General features: G+C 36.7%; 1 protein-coding gene across 7 annotated transcripts in view; it reads right to left on the bottom strand.

The window, feature by feature from the left end:
• The window catches only part of OTUD7A (OTU deubiquitinase 7A), a 102468-nt gene extending 82551 nt beyond the window's left edge, over window positions 1-19917 (bottom strand). For 5 of the 7 annotated variants that reach the window (XM_009280319.2, XM_009280326.2, XM_009280321.2 and 2 more), the window contains exons 1-2: window positions 19830-19917; window positions 19118-19223 (exon numbers count right to left, since the gene is read on the bottom strand). The gene's annotated coding sequence lies outside the window, so the exon portion shown is untranslated. Of the gene's footprint in view, window positions 1-2955; window positions 2998-19117; window positions 19224-19829 lie in introns of those variants that run through there. The other 2 variants (XM_009280323.2, XM_009280324.2) reach the window with 2 other exon arrangements.
• Window positions 19918-21393: the final 1476 nt, after the last annotated feature.

Genomic DNA, 21393 nt, shown 5'->3' with positions numbered 1-21393 from the left:
CAATTCCTTTATCATTCTGGGGACAAATTTTGAATTTATCTTTTTACATTTGCATGGTCCCTGCAATAACTGCTGTGTGAAGCTAGCAAAGAAAATGAGGAAACAGATTAAAGATGCTACATATATAGTTAGAAACAAAGAACTTGATTTCAAATAGGTCTTTTGAGGGTAAGAAGGAGTCTTAGCAAAATCAACGGAGGCCAGATGGCAGAGTTGTTCTTCATTAAGAATGAATATTCACAGTAACTTTCTCAGGTTTTCCCTATTTTTTCTGACATTTCAAAGTAATCACTGGCAAGGAGCTGAAGAAGCTTCCTCCACTCAGTTTTTACAAGTACCTCAATTCTCTTCGGAGACTCTCATGCAATCCTTGTCCTAAACTCAAAAGGGATCCCATTTTCCACTTCTTCTTCTGACACAGGACTGAAATACTTCCTACAGTCTTCTCAGCAGCTTAGGACCAGCCGCACAGTGCTGAAAACTTTCTTTGCTTATACTCTGTTGAACCTGGATCAGCATCTCCCCACAAAGTCTGAAGTGTGTGCTCACTTCCATTATTTTTGTTTCATGCCTGCAATCTGAAGTAGTTTTAGGACAAGACAAAACCATTATCTTTTATAACATCAGCTTTGTGCTTAGTTTCTATTAAGACTAGGCTTCTTCAGTGCAAGTTCTACATTCAGAACAAGGCCTTACCTACAGTTACATTGCTCAGTAGTTCTTTGCAAAGATTTCATTTAGCCCAAGCAACGTATGAAGGAAAAACATCTCTAATAATAAGGAAGCAGTAATATTTAAGAAGTGATAACAAGATCACCTGAAGGAAGAGGTTTTTATGTTAAAGATGGCCACTATCAGTACGTAGGTCCTCTTAAAGAGAAATAACAAGCATCGAAGAAGTTGTTATTCTAGTTACAGAAAGTGGCTCTGCCATGTCCTGCAGATGTCTGTGTTGAAAACTGTGGGGGAAGGGTACAAAATTTGACACACAGCATCTGTCCATAGCTCATCTACAAAAGACCTATGACTGGCTAATGTTTCATGTTCTTGCAGACACCTTTGACAGTTATGTTATTCCCCAGAGCAAAGCAGCACTTTGATGATCTAACTTTTTAATGACCAGTTCTTGAGCACAGTCTGAAGTGCTAGCACAAACAGATTTTCTTTTTGTACTGAACCTTCATCACTTGAAATCTCTTTGTAACCACCGCATGAGAAACAATCTATCACTTCATCTATTTCCTAAGTCCCTATAGTCTGTCACAAGTTACTGATGAAGGAAAAGATTTCTTCTCTAGCTAGAAAAATTCTAACGGAACACAGTTCTCCCCTCCTTGGCTTATACTAGTTTGACTCAGAAGATGTGTGCAGTGGATTGAGCTGACAGGGATATGAAGGCAGAAGCTTAAAGCACATCAAAAGTGTTAGCATTATGAGCTTTGTATAAATCATCTTATTGATACAATTCTCCAAGCATCCTTTATCTTCTTGTACACAGAGATTAGAGAAAGGTTCAAATGCTTAATTATATGTCAAGTGCACAGTCAACACATTAAGAGTTCAGTATAGTCTTTTAAAAAGGAGTCTTCAGCATATTCATGCCTTGAGGTAGACAATTCAGCTGCTATTTTAAACCAAGGCTTGACTGTCACTCTTCACTTTGCATTGTTCCTCACATCAAGGCAAAACACATAATGGTGATTTTTCCATGTTCCCCTTGAAAACACTGATCCCACCAATTGGTTCATCCCACAGCTTCAGTGACAGACTGATGGGAAAGTTCCCTCTCTTACAAGTACCCTAAAAATAATAGCAGAATTGAACTTCTGAGATTCAGATTACATACAAAAAGCAAGTCCTTGTACGTCCTTAGGTGCATATAATGTAGAAAGAATAGCAAGTTACTAGCTTGCCAGGCATTCATACAATGTGCTGGAATTCAACAGTAAGTATACCAGCCCAGTGTATACAGCAGCTACATAAGCTACAGCAGGAAAGAGCTCACACAGACACATTATGCAGCAAAACAGAATTGGTAATTTCCCCCAACCCTGTAACTCCCATCCTCATTTCTGTGAAACATGAAGTTCCTCAGTTATTGCATTTAGTTTGGAAAACTAAACGAAGAAGAACAGAAGGCTTAATTCTTTTTCCTACTAAAAACTATGCTTTAATGTCATCTCCAAGATTTTTAGAACTAGAGATACAAAGGAGAAAATAAAGATATGAGACATGGAATCTGGAGTGATTCATTTCAGAACATTTTGAAGATGCATAATTTCAGTATAGCAACTGCGTGTTTCACTTAAACTACATAAGTAATTGACAGTCTGTGAAGAACCCATTAGGAAAACTGAAAACCATGCATCAGACAAATCTAGAGAGAAAGCACTCCTCCTCCCATTTGAATAGTACAGAACAATATATCACAGATGCAGTATCAGAGGCTATTAAACAACTCAATAGCTATGCTGGTGACAGAGCAGTCACAGCTTGTCATGTAGCTGATCACAACCGGAATCTTGAACTCTTCCTCAGCTCAGGGTGTCAAGCTGTAGGAAAGTCATGCAGTGAAGGTCAGGCATCGCAGTTTATACTGAGAATTGAAATATGACTATCATCAATTATAATGGATACTAACCTGTTTTAAGTACTCTGAAGACACTCATTCCTACAGTCACTATAGCAGGATTAAAGCGCAGTTCTTATAGATCACGTTCAGCTGTTGGAATCTTTGCTTATGTTAAAAATCTGCAAGTTAGTATCAGGGTTAGGGAAGAACACTGTGGGGTTTTTTCAGTTATGGGTTATTTCTAAAACTTTCTACCAGGGTAGGGGAGGACAGGAAGGTGTAAGCATGTTATTTTCAATGCCAACTCAACAGATCACTTTTCATGGTGGAAAGGGAAAAATGTGGCAAGTTTTGTTCAACTATCTAAGCAGAAAAGTACCAACTCTGAATTAAGTCCTGAAGAAATTGCTGAGACACATCCTCCTGCAGTTGAAAAGATCTCTCTTTTGAGTCCTAGGGAAAGAAATAATAGATATCTGTACCAAGTGAAAAGCAATGTCAAAGGAACACCTTGCAATAGGCTGAATGCCTCTGGTTTGGCCTACATGAAAGATTTCTATTGATATATAAAATGTTTCTTAAAGAGGAGGGGGGATTTCTCTGTGACTAACAATCACATGCAGCTACAGTTGCACGGGATAAAAAGTGTGCCTGATGGTATAAATTAATTTGTTTGAGGACTGCTGTAATTGACAAAATCGAATCAGGGTTGACTTACAAATCAGTACCTACAGAAGGTGGATTTGCAATGCTATCTCTGACAGCAAACTTCTAGCCTCTGAGGATGTTAGCAGTGTTAGTCCAGTTCATATGAGGAGCATATACTAATTTATATGCTGCTGTGAAATATCAGTATAGAAACAATTAGAGAAGACAAGACATATGCTAAATATATTTTTCAGAACTTGTCAGAGACCTCTCACACTCCAGTTAGAGATATTCTGGGGGACAATAAGAAGAGGTGAAAACAATTTTCTTCCGTGAAATAACAAACAGTGAGCTTGGTCATTTATGCGTTTGTCCTGCCTTATTATTAAAGACTACTTTTTTTTTTTTTTCAGTCAACTGACAACACAAAACATGCAGCTCTTTCTTAAAAATAGGCAAAAGCGCTAAGCAGAAAAGTACCAACTCTGAATTAAGTCCTGAAGAAATTGCTGAGACACATCCTCCTGCAGTTGAAAAGATCTCTCTTTTGAGTCCTAGGGAAAGAAATAATAGATATCTGTACCAAGTGAAAAGCAATGTCAAAGGAACACCTTGCAATAGGCTGAATGCCTCTGGTTTGGCCTACATGAAAGATTTCTATTGATATATAAAATGTTTCTTAAAGAGGAGGGGGGATTTCTCTGTGACTAACAATCACATGCAGCTACAGTTGCACGGGATAAAAAGTGTGCCTGATGGTATAAATTAATTTGTTTGAGGACTGCTGTAATTGACAAAATCGAATCAGGGTTGACTTACAAATCAGTACCTACAGAAGGTGGATTTGCAATGCTATCTCTGACAGCAAACTTCTAGCCTCTGAGGATGTTAGCAGTGTTAGTCCAGTTCATATGAGGAGCATATACTAATTTATATGCTGCTGTGAAATATCAGTATAGAAACAATTAGAGAAGACAAGACATATGCTAAATATATTTTTCAGAACTTGTCAGAGACCTCTCACACTCCAGTTAGAGATATTCTGGGGGACAATAAGAAGAGGTGAAAACAATTTTCTTCCGTGAAATAACAAACAGTGAGCTTGGTCATTTATGCGTTTGTCCTGCCTTATTATTAAAGACTACTTTTTTTTTTTTTTCAGTCAACGGACAACACAAAACATGCAGCTCTTTCTTAAAAATAAAGGCAAAAGCGGTACTGTACTATTATAATTCTCTGCAGTTTTCTTGGAATCTGTTTCTTTTTTGTGTTGCAACTTCTTTTCAGACTGATGCTTATACATATTAGCAAACTATAAATTTCACTTCATTTTCAAGCAAAATGTGTAGTGACATGTCTAGTGTGAAATTATAGTATTAAGAATGACTGATCATTGAAACTTAGGGAAAATATAAGATGCCCTAAGCAGCAAGAAAATCCCTCTTTCATTTAGTCAAATCAATTTGGTAACATCCTCTCACCACAAATAAGCTATAGCTACCTCTACAGTCGTAAAAACTGATAATCTCTTTGCATTTATAATTTGTCCTGTAACTCAGGCAATATTAAAAAAAAGTAACAACAATTAACAGGAAATACTCAGGCTCAATGATGAGAACTGGAAGCTGATGAATCAAGGAAAGTGTTATAAGGAAACATGCAGAAGAATTGTACACACAAAAAAAGCATTAGCAACTAACAGATATTCAAAGTTTGATGTTAAAATAGTGCAGCCTGATTTTTGAGAGCTTTTGAACATTTCTGACCAACTTCAACAGGATTAATGGATATTCAACATCTTTAAGAAGTAGACCATTAGTTCTAATTGTCACTGTTGTCATCATCTATTATTTTGTTCTATGAAAAGGACACAATTGGAGCTAAATATCAGTGCGCGAAACAGGAAATTTAGAAAGCCAGAAAAAAAATAGAAATTGCTATTGATTGCAAAATAAGCCTGGGGGTGGGGGAATAAAACCCTCCACCACACTGAATATTAATGTCTACAAGTAACAGCTAAAGAAAATATTAACAGTGCCTGTTTTTTTTTAAATTATGTACCAAATTCACATATGAAAACAGTGCCTGTAAACTAAATGAATATCTCTTCTGAAACAAACTGCTCTTCATAGACTACTAGACAGAAAAAAGAAGGGAAAATACAACAGAATTCGTATTCTCCTTGAGCCTTAGTCGACAAACATGATGACAACATCACTCTAAGGAATTAGAATATGTTTTGTAGAGCTTACTCCAAGCTTCAGCACATAAATATCTTCCAGTTCAATCTACTGCAGAAGGATTTATTTATATATATTTTTAAAACATCTCAAACACATGGATTTCAGAAATACCTGTATTTTTGTCTGCTTTTCATAATAAAAAAGCCTTGGAAAGTAGACAGATTCATAAAACAAAAATTCCTTGAAGCTACCAAAAACTGACATGCTCTTTCACACATTAATTTTTTTTTCCTTTATTTTAAAGACACATTGATCAAACTCCTCTGCTTTGCTGCTGATCTGAAGCTAAATGCATAGCAAAGCTGATTGGGAGTTGTTGCTGATTATTTTTAGAAACAATGTATCATCACTTTGGACAATATACACTGTCAATTTATTAGAAATTTTTCAAAGCAGCATCGCAGAAAATTGCTCTTCCTGACTAGCAGGTCTGCTTACTAGCCAGAAAAGCAAGGAAGAAAGAAGGAATCCTGTTACTCTTGATTCAAATTAAGAGATGTGGAGGTGGAGCACGAATGATTTCAATGATGATCTATAATTTCAGCTAGGTGTTATATGAAATACAAACTGCTGGGGGGGGAGGGGAGGGAAAGAGAAGGGAAATCTATTATTTGTTGGTCCCACAACAACAGATCAGTAGTGTTTGGTAAGACAGATGCTCAACAAACAAGGAAGACTATAAACCACATAAAAGGGAAAAAAAAAAAAAGAAAAAAAAAAGATTTTGCTTGAAACCATGTTCTTCCATCACCTGCAAAAAAGCAGCTAAATGAGCTGATAAAAATGGTGGCTTAAGGAGTGACCAACCACAGTGCAAGAAGCAGAGAAACAGGGTTACTCTCATTTCCCTGTTTAGTTTTGCAGAAAGCTATTTGAAAAATTATGGGTTTATTGTTTATGTCATTTACTTTCCACCAAATCAGTCAGTTTGCCAGACAGTGAATACGTGCAATACTGGCTTATCTGAGACAGCTTTTCTCTTATTTACAAATGTTTTGGAAAAACCTCTTGCTTTTCAGTTTGCTCAACCAGTCAATTAACCAGCTGTATTCTCCATTTCATGACAGACAGAATGAGCTAATTTCTTGGAGCCGCAGTCAGTAGACACTGAAAAGCAAACCATCTATGGGGAGTTCATAATACTTTAAAATGTAAAAAGGTACAAGCTGAACTTTACCTAGTGAACAATAATTTGTTTTTTCAAGCACTAGCATCAAAGTGGCAGTGTCAGGAAAAGAAGAAGGTTACTACCATCAACTAGTCAAATATTTAAAATTGGATGTGAACTAAGCTCATGCCACCAGTATTTGTGTTTTAATTAATATAGAAATGGATCTGGTTATGTGCAACGTAATATATGCAACTCAAACTACACAGCAGCTATTATTTTCTTATGTATAACATCAATGTTTTCCATGATGATGATCTCTAAAGACTAGAGGCTTTAATTAAAAGGAAGAAAAGAGACCACTTTCACAAATAGATTTCATCCAAGAGAGATTTAGGTGCAAAGAACTTCTCGGGCAACTTCAAACAGTCCTGAATCTGACCTGTGACTTTTCACACAGCTTATGTGACTGAATATCTAGTCCACATATACAAATCCACATCTGCTTGATTAGACTGCCAGTCTCCTAAAGTAAAGCCATAGCCAAAAGGCCTAAAATTATGTAAACAACCTCCAACAGGAGGTTGAAAATCTGGCTCTGTATTTTCTCTATAATTCACGATAGAATTAAAAGCTCTGAGTAGCATGCCCTCAAACAGAAAGACATTCAGAGAATTTATATTATAATTGCCATTGCTACTTACAGATAAGCAGTAAATTTTCCCGTAATACTTTACCTCTTGAAAGTCAGACACTTTATAGAATGTCACCCCAGCCGGTGTCACCACTGAAAGCTGACTTTGGAAGACTTCCTGAACCTATCAGTCCTTTTCCAAACCACTACAAGAATTTACTAAGTGACAGATTTCCTCACATTGTTCTCTGTTCTTTCCATGAACTCATCTATCCATTAAACACTACTGAGATGAAGACACATGCATCTGTGGAAGCAAAGACTTCAGCGAGGGCCTTTTTTTCCATATGGAGACAAAAAGTTAAGGACTAGCATAGCTGAAGGGTATTACGTTTCTTACTGGAGGAACCTGGCTGAGGAAAGGACCTGAACTACTAGAATTATATCACTTTGCCTTCCTAACATGGAAAAGAAATAATGAAGTTCATAGTGAAAGGATTGCAGATAGGTCAATAGACTCACCTTGCCTTGGCTGAACGCAGGAAAAATGCAGAGTATATATTACTCTAAAGAGTGCTAATGGGGGTAAGGAAGAGCAGGGAGGAACTGCAGTTGCTTTTCTTCTCCCGCATCTATACTTCAAACAGTTTGAAAAAATACTGAAAATCTTTTGCAGCTATCTTGCTCACGGTATGTAGAGGCGTAATGATGAAATCTGGGGTTTAGTTTTTATAGCGCTTTTGATCTCACTTCTAGGCTTGGCAACTTTCTCCTGGACATGACTAAGTTGACTATAATATCAAACAGGACAACATATACTATTTACTCTGAAGAGAAATAGTGAAGAGTGAAGAGAAATACTTAAGTTTTATACATCATTTGCAATTTGCTGCATTGCTTCAGTGAAGAAAAAATATCCGGTATTCTTGCACAAGGACACTAAGCCTTACAAAAAGAAAAACAGCATTTTGATTGTGAAAGCTAGGAATAAAGTTCATTATAAGAGCACACCAGAAGCTGCACTAACAAGCATAAGCATGATAAGCAACATACAGTCCTGTGACCTTCTGGATTTACAAATAGCTCCAACGCTTTTCAGAAGCAGGAGGCAGCTCTCAACACTGCAGGTGCCGACCTCTTCAGTTTTGTCTGGACCCATCTGTCTACCTTTAGTTAGTAACAACAGACAAATACCAGCATGCTTTGAGGCACAGTTAACATCTATGAATTCACAGAATCAATAAATCCGTTCCACATGTAGAAAAGTTATTTGGAAAATCCTATCAGCTTTGCAGGAAATTGTTCTGTGAGCAGCAGAAAGAAGGAAGCCTCATTTTCTTTTGATTTCTGTCCTTTAATACCCTAAATTTCTGCAGCCACCAGCACATCCCAGAGTTAGTCCAGAACCATGTATGCACTAGACTGTCCAGACAACTGCTGTCAAACAGTGTAGAAAACAATACGGTTCTAATTTCAGTCTTTCTTCTCCACCAGCCACAGACTTTCACAAATTTTGTAAGAATTTTATTAACTTTGACAATTTTAACTATTTTTCAAATTGTACAATGGTTTCAGGGGAACTGAGAAGAATGATACACAAATGGATGGGCATAAGTCTCATTAGAGAGACTGTCAGAAAAGCAGGCTAAAAATGCACTCCCCTTTCATGACACTTGATATCAGTTCAAGACTGAATGCCTGTGAGTTTGCTAGCATGACATTATCCAGTGATATCTAATTTCAAAACTTCATTTCCAGCTCAGTATAACCCTGATTTGTAGATCCCAACAGCAGAGTTGAAGGTTTACCCATTTAATCCGCCTTTCTTCTTACCAAGAGATGGAAAAAAAAACACAGTGCAAGAATTTCAGAACCCCTAGCCAAACAAGTCAATCTGCAAATGGAGATCTGAAGTTCTCCCTGGACAGTTAACAGATGTAGACAGGCTCTACTAAGGTGCTCTAGCTGCGCTTTGGAGTCTCCATTAACTATTTTGGGAGTCTAGGTTCTTAATTCCAGGAAGATGGTTAAAGTCACATAATCTAAATACTCTGTTACATATATTGCTTAAAAATTGCAATCTATTTTTCCACATGTTGGATGAATTCAGACATTACAAGAAATGGTGGTGTAGTATTTAAATATCCATACCAACAATTAAATACTAAATATACAAATATTAGTGTTTCCTTATACTGAACAGTATCTTTTTTCTTCCCGTGCAGCAGAAGTTATTTTATCACTTTTCTTTCTTTGAAGAAGCTGGCTGTTATTTATCAGTAACTGCAAGAGAAATTGGAGATTTTGTCTCACTGGTCCAAGAACATGGCCTAGAAATTAACAGGCACAGTGCATCTCAGTTTTCACTATAACACTGTTTACCAAACTGATTTAATCACTTATAATCCCTTTTTTTAATTGCTGGGCTTTTAGAAACTGAACTTTTAGGAAGAAGCAGCTCTGCTTAGCTCCAGCTTTCAAATAAAAGTCATCTGCATAAATACTAGAATGTGTTATGCCCTTTTCTTATTTCTTTCTAATGAATAAGACATATTTTTGTATTATTTTTAGAGGCACACTGGGAATTCCCCCAGTGCTTGTCCTTCCTATACAGCAAAAGATTTGATACAACAGATAAAGTAACTGGACAGTCATCTACTTTATTTTTACTGCTCTCACGAGTGCTTTCAACCTCAGCAACTTACAGAATATCCCTGTTTCACAAGAAGAATTGTAGATAAGTCAGATGGCATTCAAGAACACACAAGCATCCCTTAGTATTTTTAAGGTCCTGTCATTTCCTACTACAAAAGCTGTTCTTGATAACCAGGTGTAGTGACTAGTATGGCTCCACCAAGTAAGAGATACAGAGAAGAGACAACTGGCTTCCTCTGTGGGTGGCATCTCCCCTTGATGATGCTTTAATTGTCACAAGAATCAGAAGTGTATTTAACAGATTGTCTCGTTCCATCATAGTATCGAGCAATTCAGCAGATGCTTTCAGAACCAACAAAAAAAAGTTATTGAAATTATTTCTTTGTATGTATTAAAATCTCTCTTAACAACAATCACTGAAAAGAGTGCAAATCTTTCTTAATTTCTGCATAAAGGGAAAGATCATTCCCTCACAAAATAAAATACCTCACTTCTGCAACTTTTCAATCAAGATATAAGACATCCTTTTAATCCCTGCCTGTTTAATAAGACAAATAAGACATTTGTCAGCTTATTACACCACCAGTGCACAATTCATAATGATACAGCAACAATAAATAACTTAACACAAATGAAACAGCCAAATCTCATAGCCTCCAGTGAAACAATATATGGAACATAATTACATGCAGTACACATTTTGCAAAGGATGTTGACTCAGTTCCAAGTTTAGCAAAATGTGACCAGGACATAAGTGTCTGGAACTTAACTACAGTGTGTTTGACCCTTTTCGTTCTTGAAACCTATTTGAAATGTCATTTCAGCTTCTAAGAGTGTTAAAGATACTCTAGTCTTCTGTAAAAAACTAACTGCTCCATGAAGAGATTTTTTAGACTCTTACTGGTCAAATTTACACTGAAACTTACTTTAGGTACTCAAAAGGATTTTACTCTCTCTGGATAAAGTTTCCAAAGATTTTTAACATCCATGTGAAACCAACAGCATCAGCTTTTCATGCCTGAAATATATGGAGGTAATTCAAGAAGAAATGTGAGAGGAGATGATTTACTTGGAAAGGAGTTACTCCCTGTCTTCTCTATTAACATATCAACTGGCTCCTTTTTTTAGCTATACAAACAGTACCAACTTCTCCATCCATATGCTCTCTGCCCTTACACACATTAATAAAACTGAGAGATCAGGTATGGATAGTTTTTGTCTCATTTTAATGAAATTCTTTCTGTCTTTGCAAGAGGAGTAATTCAAAACTACATTAATTTACTTATAAGTATGTGAATCTGAATGAACTTAGGTTGGGCTATAGTTTGGTTCTGCAATGCTAAAAATTTATTACAGAGTATATATATACACACAGAGTATACATTTAATTCTTTTCATCCAGGTCTAGAACTACCTACCTTGGAAAAAACACAGCTTTACTGCAAAAAAGGAATCTTCAAGACAAATAAAAATTTCCTGGAATTCCATGAGAACCTACCTTGGACAGAATGGACTAAGACATGGATTTTTGTTTGGATGCACTGGCCTGAAAAGCTGTGTGAAGCTATTGCCTTACAGAAGTGGCTTCTTTCAGTGGTGAAAAATGTGATTTATACAGTTTGTACAAAAGAGGATGAATCTAATTTCTCACTATGGAAAAGGGCTTAGAAGTATTTTACTCTGCTTCTGGTAATTAGCAAAAGTATTTTGATTTCATGAGGACTAAGTAAATTAGTCTAGTTCACACTGATAAAATAAGTAATGAAACCTGTAAAGGTTTCTTTACCAGAGGTAAAGAGCATGAACTAGAATGTTTGTTTTCTACATTTGAAAAAGCAAAGCTACATGTTTGCGCTCACTGACAATATGTACCTCATAAAACAACAATATTGTCGTTATTATGTAACAGAATTGTCTCATAATAGACAGTTATTAAAATAACCAATCCAACTAGCAATTAAATCTCAAAATGATGGAGCATTGCCTGTAATTAAAACACACTTCTATTTCCACCCACGTTACGCAGAGCACCCCAAGTACCCTAATACAGCAGTTAGTCTTTATTAATTGTATCTTAATGAGGATTCCTGAGACAAATTCAATATTGAAATTCAAATAGACTGCAATCAAATGGTCCATAGTCTTAAATTAGTCTAAAATTAACAGTAACTGCCAAATGATGAATTAAAGAGTAAGCTGCCTGTAGTGACAGGTAATGTGTCCCAGTTATCTGCAAACCCAAATGCCACTGCTCTACAATAAGCCAACATACTTCTGTAAAAATACTACCACAGCAATAGCCAAGATGACACATAATAAAATAAAATGGAGTAACATCTGTCATATCCCTCTGACTACAAGTTATATTAACTGCTTCAGAAAATTAAAAGTGAGATTTGTTTTCCATTAATAACCACCTCCTCATTACTGCAAAGTTCTGAGACATTGCTTACATCCCAAAGGCAGCAGTTTCCTAAAAACTTGTAAGCGGTAGTTTGTTATGTTTTGGGTGATACCATCACCAGCCCTGTGGGAGACAACAGACGTCTGATGAAGATGTGAAGAAGTTATCAGAATTCTTTGCAGAAGATGAGCCCAGAGCAGGCATTGGGGGGGAGGGTGAGAGACACTTGGGCTTATTTACAACTCAGAAAACCCCCCTGGTCAAAGTAGACATTGAGCTTAGCAGGAACTGAAGGGCTTACACAGCACAAGCTACAGTTTCAAGACAGCAACACAGCAGCATCTATGACTTTAAGCTTTAGCCATATAAGCCAGGGTTTTCTTTTCCAAGTCGTGCATCAGGGAACACAGAGAAATAAGTCCTGTAAAGTTGATAAAAGGAATATCCAAGAAGGATCTGTTTTTGCAACAAATGACTAAATGCTTAGAAGTTAATTTTGCTGTCAAAAGATTTTTAGAATGGCAATGTAAAGTGGAAGAAGATAATTTAATTTAATCCTTTTTCTTCAGATCTGCAGGTTCCCTAGTCTACTCTAATTTCCTACTCTTCTAGTCCTTGAAAAGCAAAATCTAACAGAAGTATACTATAGAATTAGATACTGCAGGTGCATAGATGAGACACATCAGGTAGATTTGGTTTAGATTAGATACATAACAGCTTATAGCATATAAAGTGCTAAGCAGTATTACCCGAAATCAAGGTTGGAGAAGGTAAACCACATGAGCCATGCAATGTTAAGACTCCTGAGAACCAAGTTTAGAATTTTTTTCAGTTAAGTTAGACACAAAATGTTGAAAGATTAGATTCTAACTTGTCTTATGCAGGCACTGCTTATTTCTGACCACTATCACTAGCAAGAGACTGGAATTGGCTGGAGTCACTGCCCCAAATAAAATAATGACTTTTAAAAGATTAAAGAAGCCATTAACATGGATTGACTTTGCCCCAGCAGAACAGAGCAATGTAATCTGTTCAGTGCTGGTGATCTGGCAAGGACAAACAAAATTAGTCTGACACCCGAGTAGAATGACAGGGACTTGAGGATGCTGAGTGCAGTGTCCAGACTCACAAGGACTTCTGAAGTGACAATGGTTCCAGACAAAACATTCTATATGCAACACTTGGATACAGCTTTTTCTCCATGATCAAACTGGATACTTACAAAATTCTCAGCAAGAATCCCAAAGGTTTTACTAATCTCATTCTTAATCCTCAACAAGTTAAAAAACCACTTCCCACAGAGGAGGGTGGAGTTCTGAAAAAATTTGTGCATCAGCTATAGAGAGAACTGATGAGCTCAGCAATAGCTCAGGAGCCTTAAGATAGTTTGGTACATCAAGTCCCACTTCTGAAAGGGAGAGACAGACAAAGAATCTGTTTATATTCAAGGAGAGACCTTTGGTAGTCAGAGACAAAAAAAAGACCAGGATCTGGACACAATTCAGGCTTAAAAGTAGGAAAGAAAGATTTGTGAATTCTAACTTTGCTTCTTTGCTTGACTTCATCCACACACAATCCAGTCTGTTTACATGTATTCGGTGTGAAGGTTTGCTTGTAAGGAAATATTTTTGTCATCTCTCTTTTTCTAGACTGTATGAAAATCTTATTACTCAGAATCTGTGTGGACAGAAAGAACACTCTTTAGTTTGGAACTGTCACCCACGTCTATAGAGAATCACTGACTAGTTTGGGTTGGAAGGGACCTCTAAAGGTCATCTAGTCCAACTCACCACCCTCAGCGTCAAAAATGTCTTCCTTATATCTAGTCTGAATCTACCCCCCTTTAGTTTAAAGCCATTCCCCCTTGTCCTGTCGCAACAGGCCCTGCTAAAAAGTCTGCTGCCATCTTCTATTTATCTTCTTATATCATCTTATATTTATCTTCTTGCTCCATCCCCTGAAAGTACTGAAGAAAATTTTCTCTTGAAACTGTATCAGATAATATTCGGATAATTACAACTCAACAAGGAAAGAAAACAGAAGAACTGAAAAAATAATTTCAGGTCCCCAGATCAATACTGTATGTTCAACAGACTTCACAACTGTCAGATGTAGAAATCCAGCTCTTCCTGAATGACTGCCTGTTGACTTCATAAAACAGTGGAACAGAAAAACAAGACCATATATGCTAAAGCACAAGAGAGCACAACACTAACAGCAGAATGCACCAACAGTCCGTCCAGCTGTTATACTTAAGACAGAAAAAGGAAAGCAGTATTGGTCAAGGATACCTTTTTCACCTCTTTGAGACATTTTACAGTTGAGATCACTTCAAGCATTTGCATTGGCTGTTGTTATTGGATAAACAGGTTAGCTCAAAAGTACTCCTTTTTTTCTTGTAATATGTGCATTTTCTTGCTACCACCTAGCTCGCTCTTATTTCAGAACTCCATGCTATAAGACAATGTTCTTTTGTGCCATTGCTCTTCTGTCATCAAAACAGAGCCCCCCGACCTTTATTTTTTTTTAAACACAAATGTATTTATCATTGCTTTGCAATGAATTTGAAAAAATCAATGTTTCTCTCATTTCAAATGAGTTACAAAAGGACTTATAAGGAAACAAAAAGAAAGTACGTCTTTCCAGCACTCTGTTCTACAAAAGAGAAGCATACCTGCAAGTAGTATAGTTTGTTATTTGATTACTTAAATGTTTTTCCTTTACCCCAGACTTGTTGCTGGACTAATTTCATAATTGAGATATTGTAAATATTTCAAAATAACAAAATACTGAGGAATCTCCATCCTTTGTTCAAAAATATTTAATCCAATTGAAACGTTGATTCAAATTCCTGCTATTCCTCTCCAAAGTTTGATGACAGTTAAGATGACCAAAATGTAAGCAAGTCAAGAAGAAATAAAATGTTTTCTTTAATAACTTTACTCATGGTTTACTGAGTTCTGTAAGAGTTTCCCTTGAAATTGCAATAGCGTAACTTGATAAATACATTAGCAAAGAACTGTGCAGGCTTTACTTTTTAATGTCTGGAATTGAGAGACTTTGGTTTTTTTTTTTTAACCCAAACAAAATCCATGTTTTCCATTTTGTTTTCTGATTTTTTCCAAGCTTCACACTATGTGCAAGTTAATGACATTTTTCCAATCATCTCATTTTCAAAATCTGTTTTAAGGTTTGTCAGTACAATGTTTATCAAAGCTCAGAACTCTGCTACTGACAATTGTTCTGTTGAAGACTAATGCCAGTAGTGGAAAAAGGTTATGGCTCAGGTTTTAAAAGCACACTCTCCAATTTAAACAGAAAAGTTTAGCAGAAAAATACACCATTTCAAAGGCAGCTAAAACGAGCATCTGCAAGAAGACAGTACAATTTGCCACCCAACAGTCTGCCCTAAACTATGATCAATGATGACTATTCATCACCTTTGCTATACAAATTTCTTATATTTAGAACAGATTGGGAAATATCAAAAGTATTAAAAATAATTCTTTTGAGGCAAGAGAAGATGAAATTAGAGTTAGCTAGCTTAGAGGTTTCTTCTGTTTGAATTTCACTTTTTTTTTTTTCTGATTCCTTTCTACTTGAAATACCATGAGCCTGCCACTATGTTCCCTAAGTTTTGCTAGAAGCGCTGTCTTGATATTTTTGAGCTCTGCCTCCCCCCGACTCATCCATTCCTCATGGTCAACTTATGTCATGATATATGCTCATGTAATCCTGAATAATAAAAAAATAAAAATAGAAATAATCCGGAAGAAAGATTTATTTTTTCATAGCCTGCAAGTGGCTAGGTTCATATCTCTTTATTATCCAATAATGAAAAGGCCCTTCCGTAAAGCAAACTGGAAAACAGATGCTATGAATTTAACCATGAGAAACATTGCTGAATTCCCTGACATCTATAGGGCTGAAGTTTCAATACTGACTGATATAGAATAAATAGTTATTAAAAACTCTCAGTAAGGTACAGCGTGAATCAAGACACCTAAAAGAAATTTAAGTACGTCTACTTTAAAGCTAAGAGTCCTAATTAGAAAGAGCTTTAAGTTCTGCCTGATCTTCCAAATCCTATTCCTGACACTGGAGCGAGCTAAAACCCTCCTCTCCTGATACTTTCTATATCTATATCTAACATCACAAATAAAGTATTCATGCAACAATCTGCATAGCACTTACTAAAGCCATTCTGAAGGGCATTAACACCCAGCCACACCTTGATCACAGTCAGACAGACCATCACAAATCCATGCAATTCTTGAAGGAGGTTCTGCAGACTGGCCTTATAACCAGCTGGTCATCAGAGATACCGGGGTAACAAGCATTATTCCTCTGAGTGGCTTCCTAACACTTGCCTCCTACAAAAATTGAACTGCACACCTTTTCGTAGATTTGGCACTCCCCCTCTTCTGCTCAGCAATGCGTTTCCTTGTTTTCAGAACAGCATCACGTTTCCATAATATTCCCAGCAGCTTTCTAGATGCTCATCACAACTAACCAGTTTATGAATGAAAACATTTAGATACGTTTAAAATTTATTTCTCTTTCTAACACTCCAGGCCCAATTCTAACCACTTCTAAACCACCTCATGTATTTCATAACTTTCATCTGATTTAGGTGCTTACACTAGAGCAGGAAGAATGCTTGAGTCCACTTAATATTAAATAAGGCTTTCCTCATTGCTCCAGCTCAAGGAATACATGGTTAAAAATATAGTCAAATCATTGTTTATACGAACACCTTCTGTGAAGCTGATATAGCTCGCAAATACTGGATAGGTTTGGTTTCGCAATGGATCCAATACAATTAGTAGGTCATAAGTACTGAATCATCTTACAAGGTGCTATAGACTACTATAGAGAAAGTTGACATGTTTCATGGAAGTTGGTCATGACAAAGTTATCAAATTTCACACTGATAAAGGTCAAGAAGAATTTCTCTTACAGTTCCAGGAATCATTTCTAGAATTTACAACAGTAATAAAAGGAAGATATCGTATTTGCTTTTGTTTAAATTAATTGTGAATTAACTCAAAACTGTCATATTTGTAGATGCACAAATGCTCAGGCCTATCTCTGTGGGCAATATGTGGGAAGCCTCTGCCCAGAAGCTTGATCTGGTACATCCTTACAAGGCACTGAGAGGACACGTGTGAGAACTGGGATAACAAAGAAGTGGGAGTCTAGGAAAACCTGAAGAAATGAAGGCAACAAAGACAGGAAGCCATGAGAGAGTGAGAGAATTATTGCCATGAGGAGTGGGGACAAAAGCAATGCACCTATAGCAAACCATAGGCTTCATTAGTCCCCGCTGCTGTTGAAAATGATGTTTACAGTGAATTTCAAACCCAAGGTTAAGCTTCAAAATCAGAAACAAATTAAATCCATTAAATGAAGACACCAAGGCAGATACATTTTCCACGCTGCAGTGCTATGGACTGTTAGAAGTTCTGTTAGGACTCCTTTACAATCACAATGAACAACGACAGGAAACACACATTTGCAGTAATGGAAAAATCAATCTCTACTAGGTATTTTGTTATCCTGACATCCTTAAGCACTACTTTCATTTTTTATTAGGTATTTTGTTATCCTGACATACTTAAGAACTGAACTTTCATTTTATGATCAAAAAATTATTAGGATTCATAGCAGTGAAAAAAACAAGACCCAGCCTCCAACACCTTGGGGGGGGGAGGGGGGGAGAATCTCGCAATAGCATTACTGCTGCTCTTTATGAAAATGTTATAGCACACTTCATGCATGTCAAATATAATAACAACAGATCACAAAAAAAAAAGTTAAGAGCTTCCACAGTCACAAATATGCACAGAAGTCTTCTGTATCTATACAAGGCTATTATAACACCTTGTTCATTCTAGCAAAAAAAGTAGACAGATTTAAAATTTGAACACTGCATGGCCTCAAGGCCATGGTTCCCCCAGTGGTACGCACAGGCAAAGGTGCTAGAATATTCTGGCCATAGCTCCCTGTGGGTCAAATTTAGTAAATGCAAGAATGCAGAATTTTCATTCAGTTCTCTTGTGCGTAAGCATTATAACACAATCTTTAATTATATTCTCAATCTGTTTTTTTCATTCAAGATCCTTGCTTTTAAACATTTTGCAGAATCGACAGGGCTCACTTAATCAGCAGTTTTTCAAATGTTCAGTTGAACACGGCCATGCAAGTGTGGCCCCAGGAATTTGATTTACTGTAACCTTTGGAACCTCTTGAAGAGGGAGGTTCAGGTTTTTTTTTCTTTCCTTCCGTGCTCATCTGTTCAGTACACACGTCTCACAAAACATTAATCAGCTTAGTTAAGAATGTGCCTGTAAGGTGTGCAATCACTATACTATTTTAAAAGTGGAGCCAAGGAAGACAGATTAGTTTAAAAAGCATTATTAATTTTGAGTCCCTGCACTCTATTACAATTTTAGTGGGTATATAGCAACTCAAAATTAAAAATCTAGTTCCCATGTACTTAATTTTCAGCATAATGTTCAAGACAGACCCTGTGGTGTCAAATCAAGAATACAGATCACAGTTTCTCATACTTTTCTCGTGTACATGGTAGAAATTAATTATTTTCAGCTCCATTTAGTTTGTTGCTTTAATTTATTGAAGGTCCCCTTAAGCAGTTCTGTGGACTCAATGTGGCAGGGGAGGAAAAAGCAGTAGGGAAGAACTTCTCAGTCCAGCACTGCTGCCAAGGAAGTGTTACACGTAACATACTTCCAGAGAAGGAGAAACACTTGTGTGAAAAGTTTGGTTTAAGCAATGTATTTAGCATCACTGAGAAATTCTGTAGCAGAAGCAGGGACAAAATCCAACTCACCATGGTAGGTTCTACTTGCAAAAATCTCCCTTCTATTCTGCATGCCCTATCTCATTTTGGTGAAGTAAATGAGGCAGGCATCCACACCAGTAAACCCACTTTCTCCCTAGAAAAAGGACAGAGAAGTCAGCAAGTAAACGGCAATTTACAGCAGCAGAGAATCAGCTAAACACCACTTATTTAGCAAAGGTATTGTTCAGTTCACTGTCCTTACCAAGGTTATTACTATGGGGATCTTCCATTTAAGTCTCGCAATGGTTTGCACCATGTTATTACAGAATGAACTGTTAAGAAATACAAAAGCAAAGAACTAAGCCCAAAACAGAGCTTCTGCAGTGACAGATCAACTGCTGCAGCAGTTTAACATGGCGATGATATGGATGGGTTTAGGAACTTACTTAGCATCCAAGCTTTAGGAAGCACAGATAAAGATTCGTTTAATGAATAACACTGCATCATCCATCAGCTCTACGTTGCCACAGGCAATAGGCGTGCTGTTAGCTTGTTAATAATTTTAGTTGGTTTCTTTGGTTGGCTACACTTAATTGTTGTCAACGAGAAAACAAATTAAATTCTTGTTTTCTTTGCAAGGCCCTTATGGCTCAGCATTTCAAAACAACTAAATGATAGATGCTAATTTGGGGGGTGGAGGGGATGTTTATAGCTACTTACAGGAATGAGATAAGTAGGCCCCTGTTTCTAATATATTTACCTATTTAGGAAGGCAGGAGGCAACTGTCCAGCTGATTTTACTTCTGATTTTAAAGCTCTGCAGTATCATGTGCCTGTGAGAATGGAGAGAAGACCAGAACATGTTTTACTCAAAAGTGACACTGTAAAGTACTGTTCTGCATGCATTTATCATTCCCACTACACACCCTGACCCTGGAATCTTAATCTGCAGCACTATTATGGAAAACAAATTTCTTCCTTTCTTTCAGCTTTGACCATTCCCAAGATTGTTATAAGCACTTCAGTATCTCACTGTTGAGATCACAATAGCTTTTCCATCAAGAACTTCAGTCAGAGACTAATTCAAATCAGATTAAACAAAAGAAACATTCATTACCAAACAGAGAAACAGAAAGGAAGCTTTCTGGAGGGAAACATTGTCTGACCATTGGCACACATTAACCTAGACATAAGGATTCTAAAAGGTAACTTGATAAACCCAAACGGTATGCCTTAAGATTGAGATTGCTTTGCCATTGCAGAGGTATGTACATCAGATGACAGCTTCTTAGGAATGCAGCCCCCTTACTGTTTGGTTCAGAGAAACAAAGGCAATATACCTCAAAATCCAGTTTAGAGGGCTGGTTTTCCACCAGTTTGACTGTACATTCCATGTCAATGACAGAACTGAGTAAATTATTCCAGCTGATCCAGTATATTTAGTCCCTTGCTACTCATGAAACATTCATCTGCAGATTGAAGTTTACTGATTTTGTTAAAAAAAATTCATATGATTTAAAAAAACAAACAAAAACCCCCAAACACAACAACAACAACAAAGCATTGCAGGTTGATCTAAAGGAATACTCAATATTAATTAAATTAACCATGAAGCATAGACCTGAGTGGTTTAAAGAGCTATATGATAATGTTTTGCTTCCTGACTGGATATGTGAGCATGTTGTAGTTTATCTAGCTTTTTACCTGGTTTATCTGTTAAGAGAGCAAAAACGATCAGCACATACTCTTCTTTTAAAGCCTGTTCAGTGATACTCTGCCCAAATATCACTCTTTCTGACCCTGACTAAAGTCTGCTTCTCTATTAGTCTAAGTACCATTAATCAAAGTCTTAAAACATTATTGTAATATTTTTACTGCTATTATTTTTATACTTGCTTTCTCCCAATTCTTTGAATTTTTTGTTCCTCCTAGTTAAAATATATTTATATTTACTTGTATATTTATGTAAGCAAATCCACATATTTCTTAAATATATTTGTTTTATAAAAAGACAGACTAACAAGCTCTTTTTTCTGTTTTCCTTTTCTACTCTCTCAGCTATATTTTTCCTAGTATATATTGTCGCACAAATTTATTTCAATATAACACACCTTCACTGGTCATTTTTAAAGCTGTAAGACACTGCCTGCTTTTCAGGTTCAGTTTAATTTTCACCTGGTTAGCTCGTGTCAGCCACCTAGAACACTAAGTTCACTTTTCTGTGAAATTCCACTGAAATGGGAAAACAGCTATGGTAACCTGACCGGAAGGAACTAAATATCCTCCGTATTAATACACAGAGTATTTGGAAGTGGTGGTGGTCA

The sequence above is a fragment of the Aptenodytes forsteri genome, unplaced genomic scaffold (genome assembly GCF_000699145.1).
Source record: "Aptenodytes forsteri isolate BGI_AS27 unplaced genomic scaffold, ASM69914v1 Scaffold83, whole genome shotgun sequence".
Classification (NCBI taxonomy): Eukaryota; Metazoa; Chordata; class Aves; order Sphenisciformes; family Spheniscidae; genus Aptenodytes; species Aptenodytes forsteri.
The sequence above is the reverse complement of the archived record's forward strand: the minus strand, read 5'-3'. Positions and strand labels throughout refer to the sequence as shown.